Here is a 15,421-nt window from a genome sequence, read left to right as displayed (position 1 = left end):
ACTCTCATTGTTACAGAGGAGAGGCACATTCTTCATGTTGACGCCATAGTCCTTGAGGGTTTGCTTCATCCACAACAATTGAGCACAACAAGAACCAGCAGCAATGTACTCAGCTTCCGCAGTAGACAGTGATACGTAGTTCTGTTTCTTCGAGGACCAACAGACCAAAGATCGTCCAAGGAAATGACAAGTACCAGATGTTCACTTGCTGTCCACACGATCACCAGCATAGTCAGAGTCAGAATATCCAATGAGATCAAAAGTAGAGCCCTTGGGGTACCATAATCCTAGTGTTGGTGTGTGAGCTAGATATCGAAGAATATGCTTCACAGCCTTATGGTGTGATTCCTTTAGTGTAGCTTGAAATCGGGCACACATGCAAACACTAAGCATTATATCTGGCCTAGATGCACATAAGTACAATAAAGAACCAATAATGGAGCGGTATACCTTGTGATCGAAGTCAATACCATTTTCATCAATGCATAGATGGCCATTTGTGGGCATAGGAATTTTGACGCCTTTGCAATCTTGCATGCCGAATTTCCTCAGAACATCCTTGAGGTATTTCTCCTGAGATATGAATATGACATTGTGCTGTTGACGAATTTGAAGACCTAAGAAGAATTTCAACTCTCCCATCATAGACATTTGACATTCTTCACTCATCATATATGCCAATTCATCACTATAACGTTGGTCAGTACAGCCAAAGATAATATCATCAATGTATATTTGGCACACAAACAGTTCACCGTCATAAGATTTAGTAAAGAGAGTAGGGTCAAGTGAACCGGGTGTGAAGCCATTCTTCACGGAGAATTCCTTCAAAGTATCATACCACGCCCGAGGGGCCTGCTTGAGGCCATAGAGGGCCTTGTTGAGTCTGAAGACTTTGTCAGGATTCTTTGGATCTTCAAAACCTAGGGGTTGAGCAACATATACTTCTTCATCAAGCTTACCATTGAGGAATGCACTTTTCACATCCATTTGATATAAAGTGATATTATGATGGTTAGCATAAGCAAGTAATATGCGAATAGCCTCAAGTCTAGCAACAGGTGCAAAAGTTTCATCAAAATCAATTCCTTCAACCTGTGTGTAGCCTTGAGCTACAAGTCGTGCCTTATTCCTCACCACAAGGCCATTTTCATCTTGCTTGTTGCGGTAGATCCACCTTGTGCCAATGATATTATGCTTGCGAGGATCTGGAAGTTTGACCAGTTCCCGGACATTGTTGAGCTCAAACTGATGTAATTCTTCTTGGATGGCCTGAATCCACTCAGGCTCCAGAAATGCTTCATCTACCTTAGTGGGCTATGTGATGGAGACAAAAGCATAGTGCCCACAAACGTTAGATAAATGTGAAGCTTTTGAGCGTGTGAGAGGACCTGGTGCTTCAATGTCATCGATGATCTTATCAACTTGCACTTCTTTTGCAACGCGAGGATGAGCTAGTTGTCGTCGAGGAACTTGATCAACATTTTCTTCAGCACCATTTTCTTTAGCATTGTCTTCAGGTGCATTAGCTCGACGTTCTTCGCGTTCTGGAATGAATTTTTCAGCAGATTCTTCATTAGGAATGACATCCTCAGTCGCCTTGAACTTGATAGAATCCTCAGGTGCTGGTTCATCTATCACAAAAGGTAGGTGCTCTCTTTGCGAGCCATTAGTTTCATCGAACCGCACATCTACATTTTCAACAACCTTGTGAAGAGCGTTGTTGAAGACTCTGTAGGTGTGCGAGTCCTTTTCGTAACCAAGCATAAAACCTTCATGTGCTTTCGGTGCAAATTTAGCATTGTGATGAGGATCTCTAATCCAACATTTAGCACCGAAGACTTTGAAATAACTCACATTGGGTTTCTTGTCAGTGAGGAGTTCATAGGCAGTCTTCTTGAAGAATTTGTGAAGATATACTCTGCTGATGATGTGGCACGCGGTATCAATTGCATCAATCCAAAAACGACGAGGCATTTTGTATTCATCAAGCATAGTGCGAGCCATCTCAACAAGCGCTCCACGACGCCATTTTGCTGAGGAGTATAAGGAGCAGATAACTCATGAGTAATACCAAGTTCAACAAGATAGTCATCAAGACCAGAATTCTTGAACTCGGTTCCATTGTCACTCCTGATGTGCTTGATCTTCACACCAAAGTTAGTTGAAGCCCTCGAGGAGAATCATTTGAAGACTTCCTGCACTTCATGTTTGTAAGTGACAATGTGTACCCATGTGTAACGAGAGTAATCATCAACAATAACAAAGCCATATAGAGATGCATCATTATTGACTGCTGAGTAATGATTAGGACCAAAGAGGTTCATGTGAAGCAATTCGAATGGACGAGTAGTGGTCATGATAGTCTTCGCTGGATGCTTGGCCTTGGTCATTTTTCCAGCTTCACAGGCTCCACACAAGTGATCCTTGAGGAATTTGACATTCTCAATGCCAATGACATGCTTCTTCTTCTCAAGCGTGTGCTAATTCCTCATGCCTGCGTGACCAAGTCGTCGATGCCATAGCCAGCCTTCTAAAGCTTTTGCAAGTAGGCACACGGCTGGTTGTGGTCCTGTAGAGAAATCAACGATATACAAGTCTCCTCTCTAAAGCCTTCGAAGACTTTGGAATTGTCAGCTTCCATAATCACAACACAACGATACTTGCCAAAGACAACAACCATATCAAGATCACAAACCATTGAGACTGACATGAGGTTGTATCCTAAGGACTCAACAAGCATGACTTTGTCCATGTGTATGTCCTTAGAGATCGCAACCTTACCTAGACCCAATACCTGACTTTTGCCTTTGTCAGCAAAGATGATATGCTTCAGATGTGACGGTGATAAGGGAGCATCCATCAATAGGTTCTTGTCACCAGTCATGTGATTTGTACATCCACTATCGAGGATCCACTCAGTGGCTTTGGGTTGATCATCCTGCAGATGAATTAGTGCAACTTACGAACTCATATACTTCATCAGTGAAGAATATGATATCAAATTCATCAGATGAATTTCATCAAAGAGTAAAAACAGATATAGCAGTATGAGGACGTGTGAAATGAAAGTTCATTTCATCATGATTCGCCTGTGTCCTTTCAGGCATTTTTGTCAGGCCCCCAGCAAATTCTTCAGACGTTAAAGCACGTCTGGAGACCTGAACCTGCGGAAGAAATTAGTTCTTTTTCTTCACCACCCACATCTGAAGGGGTGGCAAAGAGTTCATCACTCTACGAGCTCCATATGAGAATGGTGGCACAGAATCCAATCCATTTCGTTTCACATAAGAGGGGTTAGGGTAAGCATATGAATAAGCAGAGAAATTCTTCGAGGACTTATGAACATATTGGTTTGAAGAATAATGCACATATTCATAGCCCTTAGCTCTACCCTGCGAAACAGAGTTGTTAGCACGATGATAATCATATGAGGACTTTGATCCTTTTGAGGAATTTGATCCATGTGAGGAATTTGGTCCGTATGAGGACTTGGATCCATATGAAGAATTTGGTCCATATGAAGAGTTTGATCTGGGGTTCCTATTCTTCATTGGTGGTGTCATGAGGACATTCACCTAAAGACTTTCAAGGCACTTCTTGGGAACCCAGATTTTCTTCATAGGAGAACCGTTCCTGCAGTTAGTGCCAACATATCTAGCAAATACTTCACCATTCTGATTTTTGAACAGTTTATAGTTGGAGTCAAATGACTCATCAGAAGAATGAGGAGATTCACATGTAAAGCCAGATAAGTTAGATGGATCAACTGGAGGTCCGTTTGCAGCAACCCATGAGGTTTTGGGGTACTGCTCAGGCTTCCAATATGTTCCATCAGCATTGAGTTTCCTCTCAAAGGCAATACCCTCTTTCCTAGGGTTCCTGTTGAGGATCTGCTTTTTAAGCACATCACAAAGAGTCTGATGCCCTTTGAGGCTTTTGTACATGCCTGTCATGTACAATTCCTTCAGCCCTGCATCGTTAGTGATACTAGCAATGTCCTCGGACGAGGAATTAGTGATAGCAGAGGCAGGTGAAGAATTTGTAACAGTTGAAGCATTTGAACATTCAGGTGAAGAATTAGCAGATTCACGTTCAATGCACTTTAAGCATGGAGGAATAAATTCTTCCGGAGAATTGCTGATTTGTTGAGCAAGTAGTGAATCGCGCTCCTTCTGAAGATCTTCATAACTCACTCTTAGCTTCTCAAGATCTTGCTTTCTTTGAAGAAATTCATAAGAAAGCTTCTCATGATCAGATAAGAGAGTGTTATGATGACCTTGAAGGCTGTCAAACCTAGACTGAAGTCTCTGAAGATTTTCAGTCAGGGCTTTAGTGCGATCCATTTCTTCACCCAACATATCATCACTTTTGTCTAGCATGTTTTGAACCTTTTCAAAAGCCCTTTGTTGTTTTACAGCAATCTTAGCAAGTTTAGAGTAGCTGGGCTTGAGATCTTCATCAAATTCATTCTCACTAGATTCAGAGGAGGTATATTTGAGTACCTTTGCACCCTTTGCCATGAAGCAATAGGTGGGAGCGTAGTCATCATTATCATCATCAGCCTTGTTGGTGAGGTCAATTTCTTCAGAGTTGAAGATGGACTTGCTGACGAATGCAGTAGCGAGAGCCAGACTCGCCACACCAGACTCGGACTCCTCAGATGCCTCCTCTTCCTCATGTTCCTCAGATTCAGCTTCAGAGTCCATTTCCTTGCCAATGAATGCCCGAGCCTTCTTGGAGCTGCTCTTCTTGTGAGATGAAGACTTTGAGGATTTTGATGATGAAGATTTTGATGATTTCTTCTTCTTCTTAGCGTCATCAGAACTGTAATCCTTGTATTTCTTCTTCTTTAATTCCTTTTCCCACTGAGGACAATCTTGAATGTAGTGACCAGGTTTCTTGCATTTGTGGCATAGCCTTCTCTTATAGTCACTTGATGAGGAATCACTTCTCCTTGAGGATTTTCCAAAGCGACCACGTCTTGAGAACTTCTGGAACTTCTTCACGAGCAGTGCTAGCTCCTGGCTCAATTCTTCAGGATCACCAAGGCTACTACCAGAATCTTCACATTCAGATTCAGACACAACCTTGGCCTTCAGGGCACGTGTTTTGCCATAGCTTGAACCATAGAGATCTCTCTTTTCAGCAAGCTGGAACTCATGAGTATTTAGCCTCTCGAGGATATCAGCGGGATCTAGTGACTTGTAATCAGCACGTTCTTGTATCATCAGTGCCAGAGTATCAAATGAGGAATCAAGCGATCTCAACAATTTCTTCACCACCTCATGGTCGGTGATGTCAGTGGCACCAAGCGCTTGAAGCTCATTTGAGATGTCAGTGAGGCGATCGAAGGTTTGTTGAACATTTTCATTGTCGAGTCTTTTGAAGCGGTTGAAGAGATTGCGAAGAACATCAACTCGAGAGTCACGCTGAGTTGAGACTCCTTCATTTACTTTGGAGAGCCTATCCCAGATAAGCTTAGCAGTTTCCAAAGCACTCACTCTTCCATACTTTCATCTGCTCAGATGGCCACATATGATATTCTTTGCTTGAGAATCGAGTTGCTTGAATCTCTTCACATTAGCAGCATTCAGAGAAGGTGTGACTGAGGGAGCACCATTTTCCACAACGTACCAGAGATTGTTGTCAATTGCTTCAAGATGCATTCACATCTTATTCTTTCAGTAGGGGTAGTCCGTGCCATCGAAGGTAGGACACCCACGGAGACCTTGATCATACCTGCGGTTGACATAACTAAAACTCCAGGTGGTTAAACCAAAATCACACAGAACAAGGGAGTACCTTGCTCTGATACCAATTGAAAGTGCGTTATATCGACTAGAGGAGGGGTGAATAGGCGATTTTTATGAATTCTTCATTGAGGAATTTGCCGGTGAGGAAATTCCTTAGCAAAGAACTACTAGCAGCGGAATAAGTACTCAGAAGTAAGCATAACAGGATACAGACATAGTCATCATGATGAAATGAAGACAAGCACAGAGTACAAGAAGCGTAAACACAGGATAACACAAGATGAAGACAAACAGACTGAAGAAATTGAACTGAGGAAATTGAGAAAGTCTTCAGTCAAAGTCTTCAAACACAGATATGAACAATCACTCAACACAGTAATGAGGAAATGAAAGAGTTGAGGAAATAGAACCAGTAAGGTTGGTGAAGACAATGATTTGGTAGACCAGTTCCAACTGCTGACTCAGTTGTACGTCTGGTTGGAGCGGCTGAGTATTTAAACTCGAGGACACACAGTCCCGGACACCCAGTCGCTAAGCACGCAGCTCAGGACACCAAGTCCTCACCGTATTCTCCTTGAACTAAGGTCACACAGACCTCGTCCAATCACTCGTGGTAAGTCTTCAGGCGACTTCCAAACCTTCACAGACTCGGTCACTCGGCGATCCACAATTCCTCTTGGATGCTCTAGACCATGACGCCTAACCGTCTGGAAGAAGCACAGTCCTCAAAGGTAACAAGCGTCGGATCCACGCAGGATCAATCTCTTCAGTGATGCTCAATCATTTTGGGTTTGTAGGTGTTTGGGTTTGGGTTTTTCCTCACTTGATGATTTTCGCTCAAAGTCCTCGGAGGATGGGATGCTCTCAAATGACAAGTGTCAGTTTCTCTCGGAGCAGCCAACCAGCTATTGGTTGTAGGGGGCGGCTATTTATGGCCTAGGTAGCAGCCCGACATGATAAGACATAAATGCCCTTCAATGATATGACCGTTAGGTGGATAAGATATTTTGGGACAGCTGGCGCGCAACACAGCAACGGTCGGAAGTTTGACTCTCAAATTCCTCAGGGCTATCATGTTCCTCACTGTGTAGGCAATCCGCACTTGCAAATTCCTAACTCCTCAGTCAGAACAAACTCCTCAGCGATCAGAAGAACTTCGTCTCTGTCACTGAAGAAATTGACTGAACTGTATGAGATTTCCAAAGGCTTCACTCGAAGGGATTGGTAGGTGTAGGATTTTGAGTTGAGCATCACATGGAAAATTTTCCTTAGTATTTCCTCGACCCCCTTTAACAGTACGGTGTTTCCTATGACTCAAGAAAGAGAAAACAAAATAACGAAAACAAAAGTCTTCATGCTTCATGTTCCTCAAATGAATACGAAGTCTTCAAGGTCACACCAATTTCTTCACTTTCAAAGTCTTCAGAAAGTTTCCAAAATATCAAAGTCTTCAGTCGAAGAACTTCATTTTTAGGGGTCGACTTTCTTTGTAAATATCAAACTCCTCATAGACTTATAGACCTGTGTACACTCATAAACACATTAGTCCCTTAAGCTATAAGTCTCCAATACACCAAAATCACTAAGGGGCACTAGATGCACTTACAATTAATAAATTAATTAATTATTTTCATTTTTATTTATTATCATTATTATTTGTAATTCCTTTTGTTTGGTTTTTTTATAAACGTTCTGGGCGTGGGGGCCCCCTGTCATTGGCATAGGGGGCCATAGCGGGCGTGGGTTCACGGGCGCCGGGCGCCGGGTGCGGGCGCACCCGAGCGGGCACTCGCCCACAGGGCGGGACGAGGCCGCCGGGGCACCGACGGCGGGGCACGCCGGCACGGCCACCCGGGGCCACGGCGGGCAGAGGCAAGGGGTGGCGCTAGTGTGGCTAGTGGCGCGATGGCGCGGCCGTAGGAGGAGGAGAGGGCGGAGACTTGGCGTGGCGAGGCACGGGGCCATGGGGCGCCGGCCGGAGCATCAGGCGGGAGGCAGGCGGTGACCAGAGGCAGCGTAGAGGGGCGAGGCCACCGACGACGGGGCGCTGCAGTGGTGGTGGCCGCACCGCCGCAACACAGCAGCAGCTGCTGCACCTCGTGGCGGGGCACGACCAAGAACGGCAAGGGGGAGACGGTGTGGCCGACGCGGTGGTGCACGTGCGCACGGTCGGCCTCGAGCAGAGGCAGGGAAGGAGGAAGACGAGGCCATGGCCTCACCGAGATTCGTAGGGAAGGGGCAGCGGGGGTTGAGGAGGAGGACGGTGATGAGCGATGGAGGGGAAGCAGGCCGGCGGGGAGGAGGAGGCAGTCCGGTGGGGGAGCTCTGGGCACCGGCATCGGCGTCGGGTGGTGTGGTGGCCTCGGATGCGGTCGAGGACGAGCAGCGATGGGGTCGGGGCGCTGCGTCGCTGATCTAGATCCAGGGGAGGAGAGGGGGCTCATCGGGGACGAGGACGGCGGCCGGCGAGGCGGCTCCAGGCGAGGGCCACGAGGCCAGCCCCGATCTGATCTGGATCGGGGGGAGAGGGAGACGTGGGGATTGGGGGGAGTGTGCGGTTAGGGTAGGGTTTGGTCGCCCAGGGGGGTTAAGGGAGTGGGGTAGGTGGGCCGGCCTGTTGGGGCGGCCGGCTGGTCTGGGGTGGCCAGTTGGGCCACTTGGTCCATGGGAGAGAGGGGGGTTCTTTTTGTTTTCTTTTGTTCTCTTTTATTATTTTTCTTTTTACTTTTCTTTTCTGTTTTAATTTTAATTCCACATTATTTTTACTTAGTAAAATATGACTATTGCTCCTAAAATAACGTTTCAAAATAACCCTCAGCCACAAAAGGTTTTAACCCAAAATAAAATAGTTTAGTGTTTTATAAAATACCAAAGGCATTGAAATAATGTTTTTGCTACCGTTTAAATCTTTTTAGTGCATTTATTCATTATATAAAAATGTGGATTCTACATCATAATCATCTTTGCATTAACTGGCACACCCCAAACATTTTGTTTTTAATATTTGAAAACTTTTGATGTTTGCCTTTATTTCGAATTTGAATTTGAATCGGTTTCGAACTAACCCGAGATTAACTCCAGTGACAGAGGTGACGTGGCATCATTAATAGGGAATTTCTGTAGCTTAATTATCCGGGCGTCACAATTCTCCTCCACTACAAGAAATCTCGTCCCGAGATTTAAGCGGTGTAGTAAGGGGGGAAGGTGCTCGTAGCGAAAAACCTAACGAGGCTTCTCGGTCTTGGCTGCCCTTTCGAAGAGGTTGATCCCTTTCGTTGATGTCTTCATTTCTCTGTTTCAAGTCATCATGGTGAAGTCGGCATCCTTTCTTCAGAAACTCCATCATACTTACAAAAGAATAAAGGGGGAGTATTCCGGGAGAACGAACCTTGGCAACGTTGACTATCTGGTCAGTAACATCGAGGAAGGTGGCGGGAGGTAACTCTCGAATTGAAACTTAAAAAAATATCAAGAGCAAAGTAAGGACATATCATGGGAAGTTTTGAGCGGGCAGGCAATCGTTCAATGCCTGAAACAGGGCATGAAAGGGGCTCAAAGCAACGGAAATAAGTATTGTGTCTGATACCAGTATTGATGATCTCTTGAAAGGTGGCTCGTGAATTACATACGAGGCCACATGCGAGGAATAACTATGGAAACATGGGGTGTACAGGGGAGTCAGGTTTCGATCATGTGAAACTGTGGGTTATGGGCCCACCATGTGGTTTAAAGTAGAAAGGGGGTCGACAACTTGCACGGTCACGATAGCAAGGCATGTCAGAGGGTAGTCTGTCAGTTATGTCGGCAACAACGTTGGTACCAAGGGCGAGGGACGAAGAGAACCATCTTCCTGCTCTGAAAGTGCGTTATATCGACTAGAGGGGGGGTGAATAGGTGATTTTTATGAATTCTTCACTGAGGAATTTGCCAGTGAGGAAATTCCTTAGCGAAGAACTACTAGCAGCGGAATAAGTACTCAGAAGTAAGCATAACAGGATACAGACATAGTCATCATGATGAAATGAAGACAAGCACAGAGTACAGGAAGCGTAAACACAGGATAACACAAGATGAAGACAAACAGACTGAAGAAATTGAACTGAGGAAATTGAGAAAGTCTTCAGTCAAAGTCTTCAAACACAGATATGAACAATCACTCAACACAGTAATGAGGAAATGAAAGAGTTGAGGAAATAGAACCAGTAAGGTTGGTGAAGACAATGATTTGGTAGACCAGTTCCAACTGCTGTCTCAGTTGTACGTCTGGTTGGAGTGGCTGAGTATTTAAACTCGAGGACACACAGTCCCGGACACCCAGTCGCTGAGCACGCAGCTCAGGACACCAAGTCCTCACCGTATTCTCCTTGAACTAAGGTCACACAGACCTCGTCCAATCACTCGTGGTAAGTCTTCAGGTGACTTCCAAACCTTCACAGACTCGGTCACTCGGCGATCCACAATTCCTCTTGGATGCTCTAGACCATGACGCCTAACCGTCTGGAAGAAGCACAGTCTTCAAAGGTAACAAGCGTCGGATCCACGCAGGATCAATCTCTTCATTGATGCTCAATCACTTTGGGTTTGTAGGTGTTTGGGTTTGGGGTTTTTCCTCACTCGATGATTTTCGCTCAAAGTCCTCGGAGGATGGGTTGCTCTCAAATGACAATTGTCAGTTTCTCTCGGAGCAGCCAACCAACTAGTGGTTGTAGGGGGCGGCTATTTATAGCCTAGGGAGCAGCCCGACATGATAAGACATAAATGCCCTTGTCTGATATGACCGTTAGGTGGATAAGATATTTTGGGTCAGCTGGCGCGCAGCACAGCAACGGTCGGAAATTTGACTCTCAAATTCCTCAGGGCTATCATGTTCCTCGCTGTGTAGGCAATCCGCACTGGCGAATTCCTAACTCCTCAGTCAGAACAAATTCCTCAGCGGCCAGAAGAACTTCGTCTCTGTCACTGAAGAAATTGACTGAACTGTGCGAGATTTCCAAAGGCTTCACTCGAAGGGTTTGGTAGGTGTAGGATTTGGAGTTGAGCATCACATGGAAATTTTTCCTTAGTATTTCCTCGACGCCCTTTAACAGTACGGCGTTTCCTATGACTCAAGAAATAGAAAAACAAAACTATGAAAACGAAAGTCTTCAAGCTTCATATTCCTCGCATGAATATCAAGTCTTCATGGATACATCAATTTCTTCACTTTCAAAGTCTTCATGAAAGTCTTCAGGAATACCAAAATCTTCAGTCAAAGATATTCATTTTTAGGGGTCGACTTTCTCTCTAATATCAAACTCCTCATAGACTTATAGACCCGTGTACACTCACAAACACATTAGTCCCTTAACCTATAAGTCTTCAATACACCAAAATCACTAAGGGGTACTAGATGCACTTACAATCTCCCCCTTTTTGGTGATTGATGACAATATAGGTTAAGTTTTCAACGGGGATAAACATATGAGGTGTAAGTACTGATATTGAGGAATTTGATTGCAAGATATAGAAGAACTCCCCCTGAAGATGTGCATAGTGAGGAATTTGCTTTTGAAGCAATGCACACTTGAAGAGTTAAATCATGGAGATCTCCCCCTATATCTTGTAATTTATACACGCATTTGACATATAATATGAAGAATTTGAAATGAATGATGAAATATGGTGCCTGATGAAATTCAGCATGCGTGCAATAATATTAATGAGGAACAAGCATGCAGAATAACGCATCAAGAGTATCAGATCACAGTGCATCAAAAGTATCAGAGCACCATCGGGTTTAAGATTACAACTCGATCCAATAAAGTTTCAGAAGAACGAGAGTTGTAACTTAGCAAAAAAAACGCCCATATAATAGACCCGCTTGAAGACTAACTCAAATTTCTCCCCCTTTGTCATCGAATGACCAAAAGGATCGAAACTGAGGACTAACACCCCTGAAGAATATCAAGTTGATGGAGGAGCGCCAGCGTCGGGGTCGGTTGTCGTAGTAGGGCCTGCCGCAGTGTCGTCCAAATCTTCATTTTCATCAGTGTCGCGCGATGAAGAATAGGAGCTGGCCACCAAGGAAGGAACCTTGACCTTCTTGAATTTCTTCGATGGAGGTGCAGACCAGTCAAATTCTTCCTTGAGACCCATATTCTTCAGATCTGCAGCGCTGTAGACATGTGATAGAATAGCCCAGGTACGGTTGAAGGTTTCATGGAGGTAGTAGTGGTTTTTCTTCACTGCACTGTGTGTTGATGTCATGTTGTGAAGAATTGAACCAAACTGATGCTTGACCCATTTATGATTGCGATCAACCTTCTGATGAAGACTGAGGAGTAACTCACGATCAGTCATCACCCTAGGTGTTGTGGCTTGAGGATTTTGCTTGGTGGCAGAGTTATGTGTGGCAGAGTCATCATTGGTGGAGTAGGATGCAGCCTTGCGAAATTGACCATCCAATGGATGAATGCCTTCATCCATCACAACAGTTGCCTTGGCTTTGTCATCAGCTGAGGAATATGTCCGTTTGAGGACTTCAATCGGAGGCAAGTAGCTGCCATGGTTCAAAGTGTCAGCTTTGTAATTTAGTGAAGCCCTTGTCCTGATGAATCTCATAATCCATGGTGCATAAGGCTTCAGCTCAAATGGTGACATAGCAATATTCGCCAGAGTCCTCATGAAGAAATCATGGAAGTTGACGGGAACGCCATGAATGATATTGAAAAGCATGTTCTTCATGATGCCAACGACTTCTTCATCATTTGAGTCGTGGCCTTTGATAGGACTCATTGTCTTCGTCAGAATGCGATAGACAGTCCGAGGCACATATAGTAATTCCTTGACGAGGAATTTGGTTTGAGGAGCCTGCCCTGTCTTCAAAGGCTTCATCAGCACTTGCATGAAATGATTGGAAAGCTCAGGTTCACTGTAGACGCAACGAGCACCGTCAAGGGGAGGACTGAGTGGGAGGGCATGAAGCAATTCAGTTGCTGGTGCCTTATAGTGAGTATTTTCAGACATCCAGTCCAGCACCCATGAATTCACATCTTCAGAGTTTCCTGTGATGTGCAGCGTTGCATAGAATTGAAGAATGAGTTCTTCATTCCAATCACAGATGTCAGTGTAGAATTTTAGCAATCCAGCATCATGAAGAACACTGAGGACTGGCTCGAAGCACGACAGAGACTCCATGTCCACATGAGGAATATGTTCATGATCGAAGACTTTGTCTTTGTCGAACAGTACTAGACTAGCAGTCCAGAAATGCCTCTTCCTTATGCGAGCAGAGTCATAGGGGTTGTAGTCAGTGAAGAACACATGCTCGTTGAAGAAATCTTCAGCCTTGAACTTTTGCTTCTTTGAGAATGGATTCGTTGGCTTGGGCACTGGTGTGTTAGTGAGTTTCATCACAACCTTAGGAATCGCAATCTCAGGTTCTTCAGGCTGAGGAATTTCTAGTTCCTCTTTAGTTGCAGTCTGCGTGTTCAAAGGTTCAACAACAGCAGTTTCTTCAGCACTAGCGGCTGGAATGTCTTCATGCACAGACGAGGTGGGATGAGTTTCTTCAGAGCCCATTTGAACAGTTGGTGCAGGGGACTGAGGTATTTGTTGAAGTGGGGTGAAGAGTGGGGAATTGGGGTGCTGACTTTCCCAAAAGTCATCATTCATCACGGGCATTGTGCAGCCAATGTCCACGTCTTCATCTTCATTTTCTTCAACGCCAGCCTCTTCAGCTGTGAACTGAGGCATTGGCGAGGAAGTAACATTCGTTGAAGGGATCGTATCCACTTCAATTTCTTCATCAACCTACTCTGACGAAGCAGTAGATTGAGGTTCTTCATCAGATCCGCTAGGGATCACATATTCCTCACCAAAAGGAACAAGGTCCTTTGATGGCATGGTGGAAATAGGAACAGCATCAATTGGATTTTCAATAGAGCTTGTCAGAGGCTTCATCTTCTTTGGAGCTGAAGATTCTGAAGCACTGGATGCTTTCCGTTTCTTCATTGCAGCTCGCTCCTCAGCCTTGGTCTTCCTCACATCTAATGCAGATGGAAGAATATGAGTTGGTGTAGGCGCTGGAGGAGCTGAGGAATCTGGTTGAATTTCCTCAGGCGCAACTGATGCAGTTGTCCTGACTTCTTCAGTTTCATCAGGCGCACCACTAGTGGATGCCCTGACAATTTCTTCAGCGGCTTGAATGGAGTCATCAGCCCTGGAACTAGCATTTTCTTTAGCAGCCTGAATGTCATCAGCAGTGCTGGCATGTTCTTCAGTTTGCTGAGCTGAAGCTTCAGCTTGAGGAATTTCTTGTTGTGATGGGGCTGCAACATTTGTGAATTTCTCAGTCAGTTTCACAAACCTGACTTTGGCTCCTTGCCAATCAGCATAATAAGCATTGAAATCATCGCTGAGGGCTTTGATTTCAGCTTCGATCTTGAGGAGTTCATCAGTTGTCATATGGACAACGTGTTTCTTCAGGAACTTCTCCTTTCTGAACTGAGCCTTCTTCATTTGCCTGGCCTTCTCAAATTTCCATTTCTCTTCAGAGATGAAATGGGTCAGCATGTGACTTTGACCAGGAGTTAAATGAAAATCAGGCATAGGGGTGTCTGGATCCTTGTGCCAGAGATCAATGTACTCGAGAATCGCCCTTGGATCCAAAAGCAGTGGCACAGGTGTGCCTTTGGCTCTAGCGGCCCTTTCTTGTCGGTCTCTGATGATTTCCGCAAGTTCATCATCATCACCTTCATCGTCAGATGGCACTTGGAAGGCAACCTGTTGTTGGGGAACGTAGTAATTTCAAAAATTTCCTAAGCACACGCAAGATCATGGTGATGCATAGCAACGAGAGGGGAGAGTGTGTCCACATACCCTCGTAGACCGAAAGCGGAAGCGTTATGACAACGCGGTTGATGTAGTCGTACGTCTTCACAATCCGACCGATCCAAGCACCGAACGTACAGCGCCTCCGAGTTCAGCGCACGTTCAGCTCGATGACGATCCCCGGACTCCGATCCAGCAGGGTGTTGGGGATGAGTTCCATCAGCACGACGGTGTGGTGATGATGATGATTTTCTACCGACGCAGGGCTTCGCCTAAGCACCGCAACGATACGACCGAGGTGGATTATGGTGGAGGGGGGCACCGCACACGGCTAAGGAATGATCACGAAGATCGACTTGTGTGTTATGGGGTGCCCCCTGCCCCCGTATATAAAGGAGGGAGGGGGGAGGTGCGGCCGGCCCCTAGGGGTGCGCCTGGAGGAGTCCTACTCCCACCGGGAGTAGGACTCCCCCCTCTTGCCTTGTAGGAGAAGGAAAGGGGGAAGGGGAAAGAGGAAAGGGGGATGCCCCCCCCTTCCTTGTCCTATTCGGACTAGAGGGGGAGGGGGGCGCGGCCTGCCCTGGCCGGCCCTCCTCTTCTTCCTTAGGGCCCATGTAGCCCATTAACCCCCGGGGGGTTCCGGTAACCCCTCGGTACTCCAGAAAAATCCCGATTTCTCCCGGAACAATTCCGATATCCAAATATAGGCTTTCAATATATCAATCTTTATGTCTCGACCATTTCGAGACTCCTCGTCATGTCCGTGATCACATCCAGGACTCCGAACAACCTTCGGTACATCAAAACATACAAACTCATAATGAAACTGTCATCGTAACTTTAAGTGTGCGAAC

Source organism: Triticum aestivum, chromosome 1B (assembly GCF_018294505.1).
Source record: "Triticum aestivum cultivar Chinese Spring chromosome 1B, IWGSC CS RefSeq v2.1, whole genome shotgun sequence".
Classification (NCBI taxonomy): Eukaryota; Viridiplantae; Streptophyta; class Magnoliopsida; order Poales; family Poaceae; genus Triticum; species Triticum aestivum.
The sequence above is the reverse complement of the archived record's forward strand: the minus strand, read 5'-3'. Positions refer to the sequence as shown.